This window comes from Cervus elaphus, chromosome 18 (assembly GCF_910594005.1).
Source record: "Cervus elaphus chromosome 18, mCerEla1.1, whole genome shotgun sequence".
Lineage (NCBI taxonomy): Eukaryota > Metazoa > Chordata > Mammalia > Artiodactyla > Cervidae > Cervus > Cervus elaphus.
In genome coordinates, this window is record NC_057832.1 from 58,270,025 (window position 1) to 58,288,612 (window position 18,588).

An 18,588-nucleotide genomic window follows, 5' to 3' on the forward strand; every position below is an offset into this window, starting at 1 on the left:
AAGTTTTTATAGAAATATATTAAAAGTGGTTATGTATATATAACCAACAACATAATCTCAGAGATCCATACTGTGATATATATCTTTGTGACATATATGTGTATATATATATGTATTTTTTTGAGTGTCTACATTTTTTACAAATACAAAATATATGAACTACTTTGTTTTGCAAGTTTGTCTGTTTGAGAGAATATCACATGTTTCCTAACTCAGGTGACCATAAAACATGAGATGAGATAAACCATCATGCATTTACAGAATGGAATAGTACTCAGCAATAAAAAAGGAACAAACCATGTATACACATAAAAATATGGATGAATCTCAAAAATAACACTGAATGAAAGAAGGTTTACCCAAAGCAGTATGTATTGTATGAGTTTATTCATATGATGTTTTAGAACAGGCAAAGCTCACTGTTTTGGAAAAACAGGAAAAAAATCAGAAAAGTGGTTGCCTTGACAAAACCTGAGGCAGGTAGTGCAGAAGGGATAAGAATGACAGTGGTTGTAATGTTCTACTTCTTGATAGAGATTTGAGTTACACAGCTGTATGCATGCGTCAAAACTCATCAAATGGTCCACTTAAAATTAGATATATTTCATTTTACACAAATCTTACTTAAGAACAACAAATATCAAACTCTAGTTAACAGTGTGCATGCTAAAGTATTTGGGGGAAGTGAACTGGTGTCTGCATCTTACTTTGAAATGAATTTTTAAGAAAGACAGTTGGAAACAAGGAGGGATAGGTGAATAGATGAGTTATAAAGAAAGCATAGCAAAATGTAGATTATAGCATCCAGTAGTAGTTATGTGTGTGTTATCTGTACAACTTGTTTAACTTTTCTGTATGTTTGAAACTTTTTCATATTAAAGTGTTAGTGAGAAAAAAGACTACATAACATGTTTCTGTGTCAAATATGCTTTCATAATATTTTTAAGGATTGATTAAATCAACATCTGTAAAATGGAATACAATTCACTCACCGCTGAACATTTAGGCTATTTAAAACTTTGCAGAATAAGCTATAATACAACTATCCTTATATGTAGATACTTAGACCCTTATTAGGATCCTTAGGACAAAATCCTATGAGCACAGTTGCTAAGTCAATAAAGAATTAAGGATTTGGGTCCTATTTTCATCCAGAAGACTTGGGATAATTTTCTCTTATTAAATAGAAGACATTTACTTCATATTTCCTTCTAAGATTTCCATAAAAATTGCATTTTGTTCTTTTTCCATCTTTGCCTAAAAATTTTATAACATTAATGGAATACTATTATAATTTATTTTTGGGCTTTCTCCCTCAGCATTTCAGAATCAAGGAAAAAAGGACTTAAAAAAGAAGACTGTTCAACACCCAATGTTGAACTAACAATCTGAATCTCAGAGATCCAAAAAGAAATTTGCCTGAAATCTATTTTTATGGTTTGAAATGGATGCCATGTTTAATCAGAGATTGTCTGAATGAATGCGGGAATCAATTTCTAGGTTTTCTATATAGTCTTTTCTCTTTGTAAACACCCAAAGAATGTGCACTGAATATAAGACTATGGGAGGCATTTACCCTTCTTATCATGATATCACTATATTTTGAAAAATCATAACTTGGAGTGGTATGTGCTAGCACCTTTGGGTGATCAGCAAGCTGCATGGAAAGCCAACTAACGCCAAGGTTGGATCACTTATATTTAAATGATGATTAAAAGCCCATGCAATCTGTGCAACGATGCAGTGTGCCAGAAGGGGCAGCACAAAAACAAAACAGTCACTTGGCTGCCGGTCCCACTCATTGTGGTGTGGATTACAGTCCTGTTTTACCCCTTTCTCTTGGCTCTTTCAGCAACAGATGAAACCGCTGAAGCCACTCAGCAGACAAACACGCCAGCTCACGGGCCAAAGGACAATTTCCCTTTCCCAGCAGCAGCTAAAGGCCCTTCCCTGGACTTTCCAGATGACTTTTATAGCAGCTGCTGACTTCTTGAATAGTTTTTATTTTGATGGTGTAGAGCAAAATAATGCAACATTGCCTCGTGAAAAGCCTGGGATTCAAACTCTGTATCTATGTCTTTTGGTTTTGACTTGAATACAAGAGCTTTTTAAAAGGCAACAACAGTGAATATGTATATATATTTACTTCTCTTGGAGGTTTACCCAGTTGCTGAGCAATAGGTGTATTTTACAATTTCCAAAAATGATATTGTCAAACAAGTTCTCTACAGTATTTTAATATCAGCTTTCAAAGGGGTCAGCCCATTTCATCCATTTGAAAATTATGTTCATTGATTCTCTGTGGAAGTTGACAGAGTTGACATCTTGCTGGAATTTCATTTCCTCTCTGATTTTCTTGATATTACACCTTCTAGTTATCCTTCTACTTCTCTGAAAGTCTCTTTTCTCTCTTGACTGGCTCATTTCATTTATTTCAGATCCTGTAAATCGTTGTCACTCAAACTTCAGTCTTGATGCTTTCAAACTGTGGTCCTGAAGACACTTGAGAGTCCCTTGGACAGCAAGGAGATCAAACCAGTCAACCCTAAAGGAAATCAACCCTGAATATTCATTGGAAGGACTGATGCTGAAGTTGAAGCTCCAATACTTCAGCCACCTGATGCAAAGAGCTGACTCATTGGAAAAGACCCTGATGCTGGGAAAGATTGAAGGCAAAAGGAGAAGAGGGCAGCAGAGGATGAGATGGTTGGATGACATCATTGACTCAATGGACATCAGTTTGAGCAAACTCTGGGAGATACTGAAGGACAGGGAAGACTGGTGTGCTGCAATCCATGGGGTCACAAAGAATCAGACACAATTTAGTGACTGAAGAACAAAACTTTTTCTTACAACATTAGGAGAAAAAGTCAGTTCCAAAATTTGGATGGGTTCCAAAGAGTGGAATCAAAATTTAAATTCTGGGAATATGTATCTAAATTGGTACAACTGTCTGGTATAACCTGCTGCTTCCCACCTCCTGAAGATAATAGCAATTTTTTTGCATACTTGTTAAGCAGGTCCCGTCCATGCCCAGTGTTGGGTAGATTGATGGATGAAAAACATGACATCTTATCCAGCCAGTCCCATGGATGTCCATGTTCCTTGCCTGTTTTTAAACAATAATATTTATCTTTTTCTTTTTTATGTCTGTTTCCTTTATATTACAAATAAGCAATTGTCTATTTAGAATATAACAATTTTTTTCCCAGTTTCATTTACATTTTAGTTTTCAATGTGCTCTTCTTCCATGTGAAGAACATTTCATATAGTCAACTCATCTGAGTATCTATTTTCAATGAAATGATGGATAAACATAGAGCCTAATGAGTAAAAAAAAACTCAAAGGTGAGCATATAAAACAATTATTGTGAATATGAGAAGAGATAATTAACTGGAGAAATGTGGAAGAAATGGCAGACAATATTGAGACCCCAGATGACCACAGAGACCCTGAACTGAGCACTACTCTGTATGGATTATTTTTAACCAGGTAGAGTCATTAGTCTAAGTATATAATTACCAATTGTAGACATTTGTGTTGACCTAAAGTACAAATTTTGGAGAAAAAGGATTAGTAAGTGAGGTAATTGAAAATGTTAGCAAGGTAATTTACATAACAGATTATGAAGTCTGATATGTACTACTGAATTAGATGCTGTTTTGAAATATAGAGCAATATGGGGTAAGTGACAGATGGCCAGATTGTGACTGAAACAGACTAATGTCAGTTGACCATCTAGGTGAACATCTTAAGAGACTATTCTTCAGAGTTAGGAAAATTTTCCATTTCATTGAACTTCCTGTCCATGAATCTATAAATTAATGATTAACCAGGAAAATCAATGAAAACAGTGGTGAGAGGGAGAAAGCATGCGATAATAAGAGGCAAAAATCTCAGAGGATGGATTTTTACAAAAAAAAAAAAAAGGAGGAAACACAATAGTTTTTAGGTGTGCTTATGAAACTAGCTCACCCAAATCTTTTGGGATCTGGAATGAAATGTTTGCTGAAGCAGAGCTCTGAGGTGAGAGAAAGATTTAGTTAAGGCAAGGAAAGAATGGAGTGGTTGGTGGAAGAGGTATGCATGAAGGTTAAGGATACAATAAATGGAGAAGTTATACTACTGAAAAATGTTTCAAAATGATTTTTAAGCTCTGAATGTCAGTTTTGCTTTAATATGATTTACCCAGTTGTGGTTTGTTTTAATCTGTCACATTTGAGCCTCAGCAAGATCTTGTATTCCAAAAATTCATGCCTTTATTCTGAAAATTTCTCCTTAATTAACTTTTTGTATACAGGGTATAGCATCCTCTCTATTCTTTCCTCATGAAATACTCTGGCGAACACCTGATGCGAAGAGCTGACTCATTTGAAAAGACCCTGATGCTGGGAAAGACTGAGGGCAGGAAGAGAAGGGGACGACAGAGGACGAGAAGGTTGGATGGCATCACCGACTCAATGGACATGGGTTTGGGTAGACTCCGGGAGTTGCTGATGGACAGGGAGACCTGGCGAGCTGCAGTTCATGGGGTCACAAAGAGTCGGACACAACTGAGCGACTAAGCTGATGCCTCCTATCCCACTATTTGTATTTATTCATATATTTTTTATATTTGCTATTAATCAATCTTGCAGTGTATCAGTTCTCTTTAGCTTGTCTCATCTATTTAATTATTCCACTGCATATTTTTATTTCAATTACTGTATTTTGCAATTTTAGTTTTCAATTGTTCATTCTCCTGTTGCATTTATTTGAATCTCCCTCATGGTGATCTGTTTCCAAATGTAGTTTCTTTTTTTTTTTTTTTCCACTGGTTGTCAAATGATCCTTTATTTTTCTTTTTCCTTTGCAGTTCTTAACTAGCTGGGCACTCCACTGCACCACTGTTGATATCATCTATGATGTCATGAGGGTGGCGGCCATCAACATTGCAGCCCACAGACTGGGCAGTCCCCAGGATCTCTTTAATGGTTCCAGAAAGTTCTCTAGCTAGAGACCGGTGCCGCATCTGCCGGGCAATGTTGACGATCTCATCAAAAGTGATGTTTCCACTGTGCTTAATGTTTTTCTGCTTCTTTCTGTCCCTTGGTGGTTCCTTGAGGGCTTTGATGATCAGGGCAGAAGCAGAAGGTACCACCTCAATCTGGGCTTGTCTGTTCTGAATGGTCAGTTTCACTGTAATCCTCAGACCCTTCCAATCACCAGTTGCCTTGGCTATGTCATCACCGACCTTTTTTGGAGACAGGCCCAACGGGCCGATCTTGGGGGCCAGGGCAGACGTGGCACCAACTTCCCCACCGGTGCACCTCAGGTACACGACTTTGATCTCGTTGGGGTCAAACTTAGGCGGCATGGTGGAGGCGGCTGGTGTCGGATGAACCCGGATTCGGACGACCGAAGAAAGTTGCACCTTCGCCTCCTCCTAGCCGAAAGCCGAAAGCCAAATGTAGTTTCTAATTTTGGACTGAGAACCTCTCCAGCAGAGGTTGTTCCATAGGTTTTGGAGGTACTCTCAAAAGTCATTGCTTTTATTGGGATCCCCTGTAGGTCAAGGGCAGAAGAGTCAGACACACTTAGCAACTAAAGAACAATGACAATAGGTCAAATAGTTTTAGTGTATTTCAATGTTAACTTTTTGGTTTGAGTTTATATAGGTAAAGTATTTTTGTACTCAACACCCTAGCATGGCAGAGATTTGGTGTTTTATTGCCTTAAGGTAAATGTTTATTCCACAGGCTTCCCTAGTGGCTCAAATGGTAAAGAATCTGCCTGCAGTGCAGGAGACCCAGACTCAATCCCTGGGTCAGGAAGATCCTTTGGGGAAAGGAATGGCTACCCACTCCAGTATCCTTGCCTGGAGAATTCCATGGACCTGGCAGGCTATAGTCCAAAGGGTCGCAAAGACTTGGTCATGATGGAGCGACTGACACTTTTATTTGTTTTCAAGGCTTTGGGAAGCTGATAAGAATCTTGCAGGTTCTCAGGTTAAATAAGGTAAAATTCTTCTAAACCTTAGCACTTGAAAGAGATCACCATCACTTGAAAGAGATGGCCAGCATGAATCTCACCTTTAGGTAGGAAATTCATTTCTGGCTTAAACTCCTACTCATCACTCTAACTTTGTGTTTTCATTTTTGGTTCAGGCACCTAACATTTTTCATTTACTGCTTTAAAACTTTACTATGTATTTTAAAAATATCTATTATTCCAGGCCAATGTAAAACTGGAACAGTTTCCAAATAATTTTATGAACCAAGGATAACCCTAAAACCTGATAAAGACAGTATCCAAAAAAAGATATAGATTGATTTCACTTATTTAGATAGATACATAAATTGCACTATATATTAAAAAATAAGTCTTTTTTAACATGGAACTACCAGTGTAGTCCTAAAATAAATCCTACTTAATTTACATTTACTATTATTTTGATACATTGCTAGATTTTTATCAATATATTTTATTATATTAACAGGTTAAAAGGGAATAATCATGTGAATATAATAACTGATGTGAATAACCATTATATTATATTATAATATAATAACTGATGGTGAAAAGAGTAACATTCAACAGTCATTTCTCATAGAAATTCTGTGTAAAATTAGAATGCATGGAAAAACTAAATATGATGAACTCTTTACCAAAAAAACCATCAGCAAAACATGAAAGTATTTAAAAATCAGGATCGAGTTAGGGGTAGTGAAAGTAATTTAAATGACTGGCTCTGTTATTTGAAATCAAGTGATAAAACTATTAATTTTGCAAATAATATGATTATACAACTAGAACTTTCAAGGACCTTATAGTTACAATAGAAAAAAAAAGGTCTGTGAGAATATTAACAACATAGCTAAATGAAAGCTAAGTATATTTTATCATTAGATTTACTCTATTTTAGCAATTACCACCTATAAATGAAACCAGGGAGAAATATTCCACTTTTAACAGAAATAACTATAAAAATGTTAAAAACAAATATAATAAAAAGTCATGTGATCAATACGCAGAAAACCATAGTATATTAGTAAAAGATATGTCAAGATTTGAGCATATGAATATATTCTCGGATTGGAAGAACTGCCATCATAGAAATGCTAATCTCGCTAAATATGAAATGTACCAAATTTTCATTAGAATTCTAATAATTTCTTATTGGAATTAGACTAAGTTAGCTTAAGGTTTATGTGGAAAAAAAGGTTCATAAAGAACAGTCATGACAGCTACAAAAAAGAACAAAGAAGGGGAGACTTGTTTCTCAGGTTATCAGAATTAGTACAAAGAGACTGAGGAAAAAAAATGATATTGGCATAGCTATGGAATGACTTTACTCAATGGAGCAGGTCACAGAGTACAGAAATAGATTCTAGTAAATAAGACAGTTTTAATACTTGGCTAAAATTTTGGTTTTACAAGTGTAAAAAGGCAAGTAATTTAATGCAGGGTGCTATTACTGTGTGCGTGTGTGCTAAGTCACTTCAGTTGTGCACAATTCTTTGCGACCCTATGGAATATACCCCGCCAGGCCCCTTTGTCTATGGGATTCTCCAAGCAAGAATACTGGAGTGGGTTGCCATGCCCTCCTCCAGGGGATCTTCCCAACCCAGGGTGTGAATTTTCATCTCTTACGTCTCCTGCATTCACAGGTGGGTTCTTTACCACTAGTGGCACCTGAAAGTCTCTCCTAGCTATCAAAATAGAAGAAAATAAAATTGGATCCTACTCTTAACCATTAAAAGAAATCTTCTAGATGCAGTAAAAATAAATACAATAATAACTGCTTTACAATACAATTATGTACAACTATACAGTTGAGAGTATGTGTTCAATCTAAGGGGAGGTCTCAACTCCCCTATTGGAGTTAAATATTGGAAACCCAGAAATTATTAAGAATACATATTTGGACTTTCAATATTAAAATTTTATGACCATAAAACCAAAGATAAGATTTTAAAAGTCATGTAATGACATTTCAAAGATTAATAGCTACAATATTTTAAAAAATGAGCTCTAACAAAGAAAAGATAAATAATTGAAAAAATATTGATGATGGCAGTAGAAACAGCCATAAACCTTCTAGAAACAAAAGACTGAATAACTACGAAAACTACTGTACATATAGATATACTATATTTGTAATTTTCAAATTGTAATTACATATGTAAATTATTATATGTTTATGTTTATCCATTTTCAAGTATTTATAATGCACATTAAAAAAAATGAAGTATGTGGTCATATACTAGTGTCAGACAAGACAGGCTTTAAATCAAAAAGTTTATAGAAGACAAAGAAAGACACTATATATTAAAAATAACTTCTATACAGAAAGTATCACAATATTAAACATTTATGCACCCAATACAAACTAACAAAATGTATAAAATAAAAATTAATAGAACTGAAGGGATAAATAGAAGTAATAAGTATTTCTCAATAATAACTGAAGACTTCAATATCCCACTATCAATAATGGATAGAAAAATCAGACAAAGATAAGTAAGAAAAAAGATAATCTGAACACAATAAACCAATTAGATCTAACAGACATATACCAAACTCTATCAACAATGCATTCTTCTCAGTTCCATATAGAACATTCCCAGGATAGACCATATATTAGGACACAAATTAAATCTCAGTAAGTTTTGAAAGGTAGAGATCATACAAAATATCTTCTCCAATTACAAGGATCAAAAACAGAAGGAAAATTGAAAATTTCACAAATTTGTCAAAATTAAACAACACATTCTAAAAAAAAATGAATAAAAGAAGAAATCACAAGGGAAATTTGAAAATACTAAGATATTAATAAAAATGAAAGCACAACATACCAAAACTTACAGAATTCAGTGAAAGCAGTGCCAACGGGAAATTTACAGCTACAAATGTTGGCATTTAAAAAAAGAAGAAAGATCCTAAATCAACAACCTAAAGGTACAAACTAAGGCACTAATAATAGAAAAAATAAATCAAGTCCTGGTCTAGCAGAAGGAAGGGAATAATAAAGATTAGAGCAGAAATAAATAAAGTAGAAAACAGGAGCAAAATAGAGGAAATCAATGACCTTCAGAAAGATCAACCAAATTATCAAACTTCAGTTAGACTGACTATGGAAAAAAAAGAAAACTCAAGGTACTAAAATCAGAAATGAAACTGGGACAAGGTAATGCTCAAAATCCTTCAAGCTAGGCTTCAACAGTATGTGAACAGAGAACTTCCAGATGTTCAACCTGGATTTAGAAAAGGCAGAGGAACCAGAGATCAAATTGCCAACATCTGCCGGACCATAGAAAAAGTAAGGGAATTTCAGAGAATATCTACTTCTGCTTCACTGACTATACTAAAGCTTTTGTGTGGATCACAACAAACTGTGGAAAATTCTTAAAGAGATGGAAATACCAGACCCCCTTACCTGCCTCCTGAGAAACCTGTATGCAAATCAAGAAGCAACAGTTAGAACTGGACATGGAACAACAAACTGGTTCAAAATTGGGAAAGAAGTATGTCAAGGCTGTATATTATCACCCTGCTTATTTAACTTCTATGCAGAGTACATCATGAGAAATGTCGGGCTGGAAGAAGCTCAAGCTGGAATCAATATTGCTGGGAGTATCAATAATCTCAGATATGCAGATGACATCAACCTAATGGCAGAAAGCAAAGAGGAACTAAAGAGCTTCTTGATGAAGGTGAAAGAGGAGAGTGAGAAAGCTGCCTTAAAACTCAACATTCAAAAAATGAAGACAATGGCATCTGGCCCCATCACTTCATGGCAAATAGATGGGGAATTTTCTAGGGCTCCAAAATCACCGCAGATGGTGATTGCAGACATGGAATTAAAAGATGTTTGCTCCTTGGAAGAAAAGCTATGACAAACTAGACAGTGTATTAAAAAGCAGAGACATCATTTTGCCAATAAAGGTCCGTCTAGTCAAAGCTATGGTTTTTCCAGTAGTCATGTATGGATGTGAGAGTTTGACCATAAAGAAGGCTGAGCGCCAAAGAACTGATGCTTTCAAACTGCAGTGTTGGAGAAGACTCTTGAGAGTCCCTTGGACTGCAAGGAGGTCCAACCAGTCAGTCCTAAAGGAAATCAACCCTGAATGTGCATGGGAAGGACTGATGCTGAAGCTGAAACTCCAATACTTTGGCCACCTGATGCAAAGGGCCACCTCACTGGAAAAGACTGATGCTGGGAAAGATTGAAGGCACAAGGAGAAGGGGTGACAGAGGATGAGATGGTTGGAAGGTATCATCAAAGCAATGGACATGAGTTTGAGCAAACTCCAGGAGACAGTGAAGGACAGGGAAGCCTGGCATGCTGCAGTCCATAGGGTCACAAAGAGTTGGACACAACTGAGTGGCTGAACCACAATAAGACCTAAATGGAAAGGAAATCCAAAAAAGTGGGGATGTATATATATATATCAGATATATATATATCATATATATATATATCATATATATATATATATCTGATTCACTTTGCTGTACAGTAGAAACTAACAGAATATTGTAAAACAACTATATTCCAATAAAAATTAATTAAAAATAGAAATTGAGCACTAGCAAATTATATAATCTAGAATGAATTGGACATTTTCTAAGAAACATAAATCCTATCAAGGCTGAATCTCTAAGAAATAATCTGAATAAGCTTATAACTAGTGAGGAGATGAATCAGTAATCAAAAAACCTTCCAATGAAGAAAAGCATTGGAACTGATGATTTCACTGATGAATTATACCATTTAAAGAACTAACACCAATCCTTCTTATACTTTTCCAAGAAACTTAAGAGTATGGAACACTTCTTAATTTATTCTGTGAGACCAGCATTACCCCAATACCAAAGCCAGTCAGAGATGCTATAAAAAAACTACATAACAATAAATGTGATTATTGATGCAAAAATACTTGACAAAATTACTGAATATATTCCCTGTGCTGTATTTACATCCTTGTGATGTATTTATTTTATAACTGGTACTTTGTACTTCCTAATCCCCTTTACCTATTTCATGCATCTTCCCACTCCCCTTCTCTCTGGGAACCACTAGATTTTTCTGTTTCCCTGAGTCTGTTTCTGTTTTATTATATTTGTTCATTTGTTTTGCTTTTTAGATTCCATGTGTAAGTGAAGGAAGGTGTTTTTTAAATTATTTCTACTCAATACAGAGACAAAATCAACCATATTGAAACTTGTCTGAACAGTGAATACTATGCAAATATGTCCCTTCCTAGTCAACAAAATTGAAATAAAATTTTATTGGAAACAAAAAAAAATCTTCAACAAAATATTAGGAAACTTAATTCAGCATTATATTAAAATAATTGTACATCATGACCAAGTCTATTTTCAAGTATTTATGAAAAGATGCTCAATGTCACTAATAACTAGGGAAATGTAAATTGTAACCATAGTGTGATACCGTCTCCCACCCATTAAGATGGTTACTATCAAAAAAGAGAAAACAACTGATGTTGGCAAGAATGTGGAAAAACGAACCCATGCACAAAACTGCACAGCTGCTGTGAAAAAGAATATGGTGCTTCTTTAAAAAATTAAAGTTAGAATTACTATTGTAATTATTGCTGTTTAGTCACTAAGTCATGTCTGACTCTTTTTGACCCCGTGGACTATAGCCCACCAGGCTCCTCTGTCCATGGGATTTTCCAGGCAAGAATATTGGAGTGGGTTGCCATTTCCCTCTCCAGGGATCTTCCTCAACTATGGATCAAACCTGCAGCTTCTGCTGCATCTCCTGCACTGTAGGCTGATTCTTCTACCACGGAGCCACTGAGGAAGCCCTAGAATTACTATTCCATCTAACAATTTCATTTCTGGGCATATATACAAAACAACTGAAAGTGTGGTATTGAAGAGATATCCAAACTACCATGTATATAGCACCATTATTCATAACAGCTAAAACAAGGCAGCAAAACAAGTATCTGCACAGAGATGACTATAAAGACAACATGTCATATATACCCACAATAGAATATTATTCAACTTTAAAAAGGAAGGAAATTCTGGCACATACTACAACATAGATGAACCCTGAGGACATTATGCTCAGTGAAATAAACCAGTCACAAGAAGACAAATACTATTTGATTTCACTTACATGAGATACCTAGAATAGTCAAAATCATAGAGTTGAATGGTGGTTGCCAGGGGCAAACACAAATTTCTATAAATTGTTGTGACTGGATTAAAATGTTAGGCACAATTTTAACTGTCATCATTTATAATCCTTAGCAAAGGAACACACTAAGTAACTTCTGAGAGAAAAATGTCCCACTAGGCATCTTCTTTTGGGATACCTCAAATCTTCAAATCCTTTCAACATAGAAATACACCAATGCATCTTCAAAACAGTACTGTTATAAGATTAAAGGGTTAAGCATTTCATAGAATATGGTTGATCTGAGTTTGTTATTAATGGCTGGTCACATGGCCTTTGGCAGGCCAAGTGGTAACACTGGCTTCCAGGAGAGAGGATGTTTTGGAAAATGATAATGTATGTGACTATCTGTTCCAGTCCACTCTGTGTTGGCAGAGCCTCCCATTCTACCGTCTGTTTCCTTTGGTTTGGTTTAACCTATTTTTTAGTATTGTCAGTTTAAGTTTTTTCCTGGGCTCTGGAAAGGGAGTTTCATTCTTGCTTAGGATCATATGAGATTTTATTGCAAAACCTCAAACCATATTAAATTTGATTGTTTTGAAATATGCCATTGACTTTGAGTTCCACGGATCTGCTTAAATATTGCCTCTTGTTCCAAATTTTTCCTTAAAGGAAGTAGATAAGCTTTCAGCTTCCAAAATACCAGATCCAAGTGGCTAAATTTTCATGAAGGGGCTGCTGTTTAGAGTTCCTCCTGTAACCCTGAGATTTCTGTTAGTCAGAGACATGGTCTTTGAGTATAACATTCCAATCACCAGACTGTAATTTGGAATGACAGGACAGAAAATGCAATATTTGTAAGGCCTTGAAATAATTTCCATTTCCTTTATTGCCAAGGTTCATAGAAGACATGGAGGAGAATCCATGAGACCAATATTGGATTGATTATCTGTATAGTTTTCACTCACTAACCTAATAACAACTTGTACTGGTGTCATCAGCATAAAGAAATAAGAAGTGTATAATTATACCTCAGTAAAAGCCCCAACACCTACAGTTAACAAGCAGGGTTAACTTATTTCCCAACTGTCATCTAGCTTTGATGTTGATAATGACAAATCCTCTCTTATCCTTAGTCATCATAAGACAATATAAGCATATGAACAGTCACCTACAGTTATGACAAGGCCTAAGAGCAACTAAGTGTGACAGGCCAACGCAGGGACTGTTATCTTTGGGTAAGCTGCTTCACCTCTGTGGAATCTCAAGTTCTTCCACTGTGATGGTACCTGTCATTCAAACTTGTTAAAAAGATTTTAAATAATAAATGAGTGATATACATGTGGGTTTGGGGCTTCTTGGCTTGAGTCAGAGACCGACATGTGTGTATGATTGCTCTTGATGAATATGTGGGGTAGGACCACAAAAAAACCCATTGAAGCAGGACCACAGTGCCTTAAAAGATTCTTAAAGGATGCTTCAAGAATAATGAAAGTGATCCCATAGGGCAGACTCAAGAACACTACAATTTTCTAATCATTTAGAATCACTGAAACATAGCTCCCATATTGAACTCAAATCTCAGAAATACTCTCTGAGATGAAGGAAGAAAATTCAAAATAAACTCTAAATGACAATAGGAAATAAGTTTTAGTTGTCTCATGTATCTTCTAGCATGCTAAGTTGCTTCAGTTGTGTCCAACTCTTTGTGACCCTATGGATTGTAGCCTACCAGGCTTCTCTGTCCATGGGACAGAATACTGTCCAGGCAAGAATACTGAAAATACTGGATTGAAACCACATCTCTTATGTCTCCTGCATTGGCAGGTGGGTTCTTTAACCACTGGAGCCACCTGGAAGGTATGGATATTCTATTCCTGAAATACAAGTAGGGTACAGTACAAATCAGTACAATCAGTACAGTACAATCAGTAGGCTGATTTTGAGTGCATCTGGGACACTCTGAAGACTCTGCATATTACTTACCAGAGAATTTGGATAGTACCAGATCCTGTATTAGAGAAGTAAGGCCATTAGTTAATGATGTGAATTATCACTGTTTAATCTGGGCATCTTCCATCTACTTAATCCCTTTGTTTAACCTTTATTCAGATCCTCATAATTCCAAGATTGACAAGGACTGCTAATGAAGCAAAGGGAGAGGCAAGCCATATAAACATTTCTTAAACGAGGATCTAGGTAATGTGGTACTTCTGCTCTGCTTACAATTATACCTAATGTGGTAACTTACTACTTTTTTCTCTTTTTGTGTATTTTACATTAGTTTAGTAAATTGAATGATTCAAGCATCTTAATTTAGCCCATGAGACTCTGGAGTAGCCTGATGGTAAAGTATAACTTGGATATTACCACTGCATCAAGGCAACTTCCCATATAAAAATTAAGTTTTCTGATATGCTTCTGTACTTATGAAGAAGTACAGATACTTCTTCTAAATACTTATACTATTTAACTAGTATGTTAGAGAATGAACTACAAGCAATGAAAATCATAACAATTTGGGTGATAACTTTGGAGTTGAAAAAAGATAACACATGTGGATTGCCAATATGAGATCAGATGTGCTTGTTTCAGTACATATTGTAGGTTTGTGCTTGTAGAAGTGTCTTGAGGAAAGCTTGGGGTTCTTGTCTGGTTTTAGAAAAGAATCTTCTGATTCTATCTCCTTTTCACTCACTCCCCCTCAGTTCAAGGCAAGCATTATTTATATGTATCTAATAACATATTATAGTAATCTAATAGCATATTAGAATGGGCAACAAAGATGAAATCATTACTACACATTTTAAAATGAAGTCATTCCAGCTGCTTGCATTTATTATTTTTTGCAGGCCCCTAGTTGGTATTCTTAGGGCTTCCCTGGTGGCTCTACCTCTAATCAAAAAAATCATTTGGTTTTAAAATTGAGGTGAAATTCAGATTTTAAAATTAACCATTTAAAAATGTGCAATGCAATGTTATCTGAGTGTGTGCATGCTCAGTGGCTCAGTCATGTCCAGCTCCATAGGCTTGGGCTTCCCAGACAGCACTAGTGGTAAAGAACCCACTTGCCAGTGCAGGAGACTTAAGAGATGTGGGTTCAATCCTTGGGTCAGGAAGATCCCCTGGAGGAGGAAATGGCAATCCACTCCAGTATTCATGCCTGGAGAATCCATGGACAGAGGAGCCTGGAGGGCTACATACAGTCCATAGAGTTGCAAAGAGTCAGACATGACTGAAGTAATTTAGCAGGCACACGTGCACAGACTGTAGCCCACCAGGCTCCTCTGTCCATGGGATTTCCCAGGCCAAAATACTGCAGTGGGTTGCCATTTCCCACTCGGGGGGATCCTCTCAATCTAGGGATGAAACCCATGCCTCTTGTATCTCCTGCGTTGGCAGGCAGATCTTAAACACTGAGCCACCTAGGAAGCCCCCAGCATCATTTAGTATAGGCAGAGTTGTTCAACCACTACCTCTATCAATGTGAATATATTCTTATCACCCCAAAAGAAAACTCCATACTTGTTAAACAGTCACTCACATTTTTCCCCTCCCTTCAGTTCAGTTCAGTTGCTCAGTCGTGTCCAACTCTTTGTGACCCCATGAATCACAGCACGCCAGGCTTCCCTGTCTATCACCAACTCCCGGAGTTTATGCAAACTCATGCCCATCGAGTCAGTACTGCCATCCAGCCATCTCATCCTCTGTCATCCCCTTCTCTTCCTGCCCCCAATCCCTCCCAGCATCAGGGTCTTTTCCAATGAGTCAACTCTTCACATGAGGTGGCCAAAGTACTGGAGTTTCAGCTTCAGCATCAGTCCTTCCAATGAACACCCAGGACTGATCTCCTTTAGGATGGACTGGTTGGATCTCCTTGCAGTCCAAGGGACTCTCAAGAGTCTTCTTCAACACCACAGTTCAAAAGCATCAATTTTTTGACACTCAGTTTTCTTCATAGTCCAACTCTCACATCCATACATGACTACTGGAAAAATCATAGCCTTGACCAGATGGACCTTTGTTGGCAAAGTAATGTCTCTGCTTTTTAATATGCTGTCTAGGTTGGTCATAACTTCCCTTTCAAGGAGTAAGCGTCTTTTAATTTCATGGCTGCAATCACTATCTGCAGTGATTTTGGAGCCCCAAAAAATAAAGTCTCTCACTGTTTCCATTGTTTCCACATCTATTTGCCATGAATTGATGGGACCAGGTGCCATGATCTTAGTTTTCTGAATGTTGAGCTTTAAGCCAACTTTTTCACTCTCCTCTTTCACTTTCATCAAGAGGCTTTTTAGTTCCTCTTCGCTTTCTTCCATAAGGGTGGTGTCATCTGCATATCTGAGGTTATTGATATTTCTCCTGGCGATCTTGATTCCAGCTTGTGCTTCTTCCAGCCCAGTGTTTCTCATGATGTACTCTGCATATAAGTTAAATAAGCAGGGTGACAATATACAGCCTTGACGTACTCCTTTTCCAATTTGGAACCAGTCTGTTGTTCCATGTCCAGTTCTAACTGTTGCTTCCTGACCTGCATATAGGTTTCTCAAGAGACGGGTCAGGTGGTCTGGTATTCCCATCTCCTTCAGAATTTTCCACAGTTTATTGTGATCCACACAGTCAAAGGCTTTGGCATAGTCAATAAAGCAGAAATAGATGTTTTTCTGAAACTCTCTTGCTTTTTCGATGATCCAGTGGATGTTGGCAATTTGATCTCTGGTTCCTCTGCCTTTTCTAAATCCAACTTGAACATCTGGAAGTTCACGGTTCACGTATTGCTGAAGCCTGGCTTGGAGAATTTTGAGCATTACTTTACTACTGTGGGAGATGAGTGTAATTGTGCGGTAGTTTGAGCATTCTTTGGGATTGCCTTTCTTAGGGATTGGAATGAAAACTGACCTTTTCCAGTCCTGTGGCCACTGCTGAGTTTTCCAAATTTGCTGACATGTTGAGTGCAGCACTTTAACAGCATCATCTTTCAGGATTTGAAATAGCTCAACTGGAATTCCATCACCTCCACTAGCTTTGTTCGTAGTGATGCTTTCTAAGGCCCACTTGACTTCACATTCCAGGATGTCTGGCTCTAGGTGAGTGATGACACCATTGTGATTATCTGGGTCGTGAAGATCTTTTTTGTATAGTTCTTCTGTGTATTCTTGCCACCTCTTCTTAGTATCTTCTGCTTCTGTTAGGTCCATACCATTTCTGTCCTTTATCGAACCCATCTTTGCCTGAAGTGTTCCCTTGGTATCTCTAATTTTCTTGAAGAGATCTCTAGTCTTTCCCATTCTATTGTTTTCCTCTATTTCTTTGCACTGATCACTGAGGAAGGCTTTCTTATCTCTCCTGGCTATTCTTTGGAACTCTGCATTCAAATGGGAATATCTTCCCTTTTCTCCTTTACTTTTTGCTTCTCTTCTTTTCACAGCTATTTGTAAGGCCTCCTCAGACAACTATTTTGCCTTTTTGCATTTCTTTTCCGTGGGGATGGTCTTATCCCTGTCTCCTGTACAATGTCACGAACCTCCGTCCATAGTTCATCAGGCTCTCTGTCTATCAGATCTAGTCCCTTAAACCTATTTCTCACTTCCACTGTATAGTCATAAGGGATTTGATTTAGGTCATACCTAAATGGTCTAGTGGTTGTCCCTACTTTCTTCAATTTAGGGGCGGCGGCTGAGAGGAGCTACCACATGCCCGAGGTCAGGGGTGGCGGCCGAGAGGAGCAACCCCACCTCCAAGGAGCGGCTGCTGCTGGGCGCAGGAGAGCTGAGATGAGCTACTCCATGTTCAAGGTCAGAAGGGGTGGCCGTGAGAAGATACCCCTCGTCCAAGGTAAGGAGCAGCTGCTGAGCTTTGCTGGAGCAGCCGTGAAGAGATACCCCACGTCTGAGGTAAGAGAAACCCAAGTAAGATGGTAGGTGTTGCCAGAGGGCATCAGAGGATAGACACACTGAAACCATAATCACAGAAAACTAGCCAATCTGATCACAGGACCACAGTCATGTCTAACTCAGTGAAACTAAGCCATGCCGTGTGGGGCCACCCAAGACGGACGGGTCATAGTGGAGAGGTCTGACAGAATGTGGTCCACTGGAGAAGGGAATGGCAAACCACTTCAGTATTCTTGCCTTGAGAACCCCATGAACAGTATGAGAAGGCAAAATGATAGGATACTGAAAGAGGAACTCCCCAGGTCGGTAGGTGCCCAATATGCTACTGGAGATCAGTGGAGAAGTAACTCCAGAAAGAATGAAGGGATGGAGCCAAAGCAAAAACAATACCCAGTTGTGGATGTGACTGGTGATAGAAGCAAGGTCCGATGCTGTAAAGAGCAATATTTCATAGGAACCTGGAAGTTAGGTCCATGAATCAAGGCAAATTGGAAGTGGTCAAACAGGAGATGGCAAGAGTGAATGTCGACATTCTAGGAATCAGCGAACTAAAATGG

The 18,588-nt window shown here is 37.5% G+C and overlaps 1 pseudogene across 1 annotated transcript in view; it reads right to left on the minus strand.

Moving 5' to 3' along the window:
* Positions 1-4,794: 4,794 nt before the first annotated feature.
* LOC122674376 overlaps positions 4,795-18,588 on the minus strand; it is a 54,539-nt pseudogene continuing 40,745 nt past the window's right edge. The window contains exon 2 of the transcript XR_006334962.1: positions 4,795-5,545. The product of XR_006334962.1 is annotated as a 60S ribosomal protein L12-like (transcript). The remainder of the gene's footprint in view (positions 5,546-18,588) is intronic.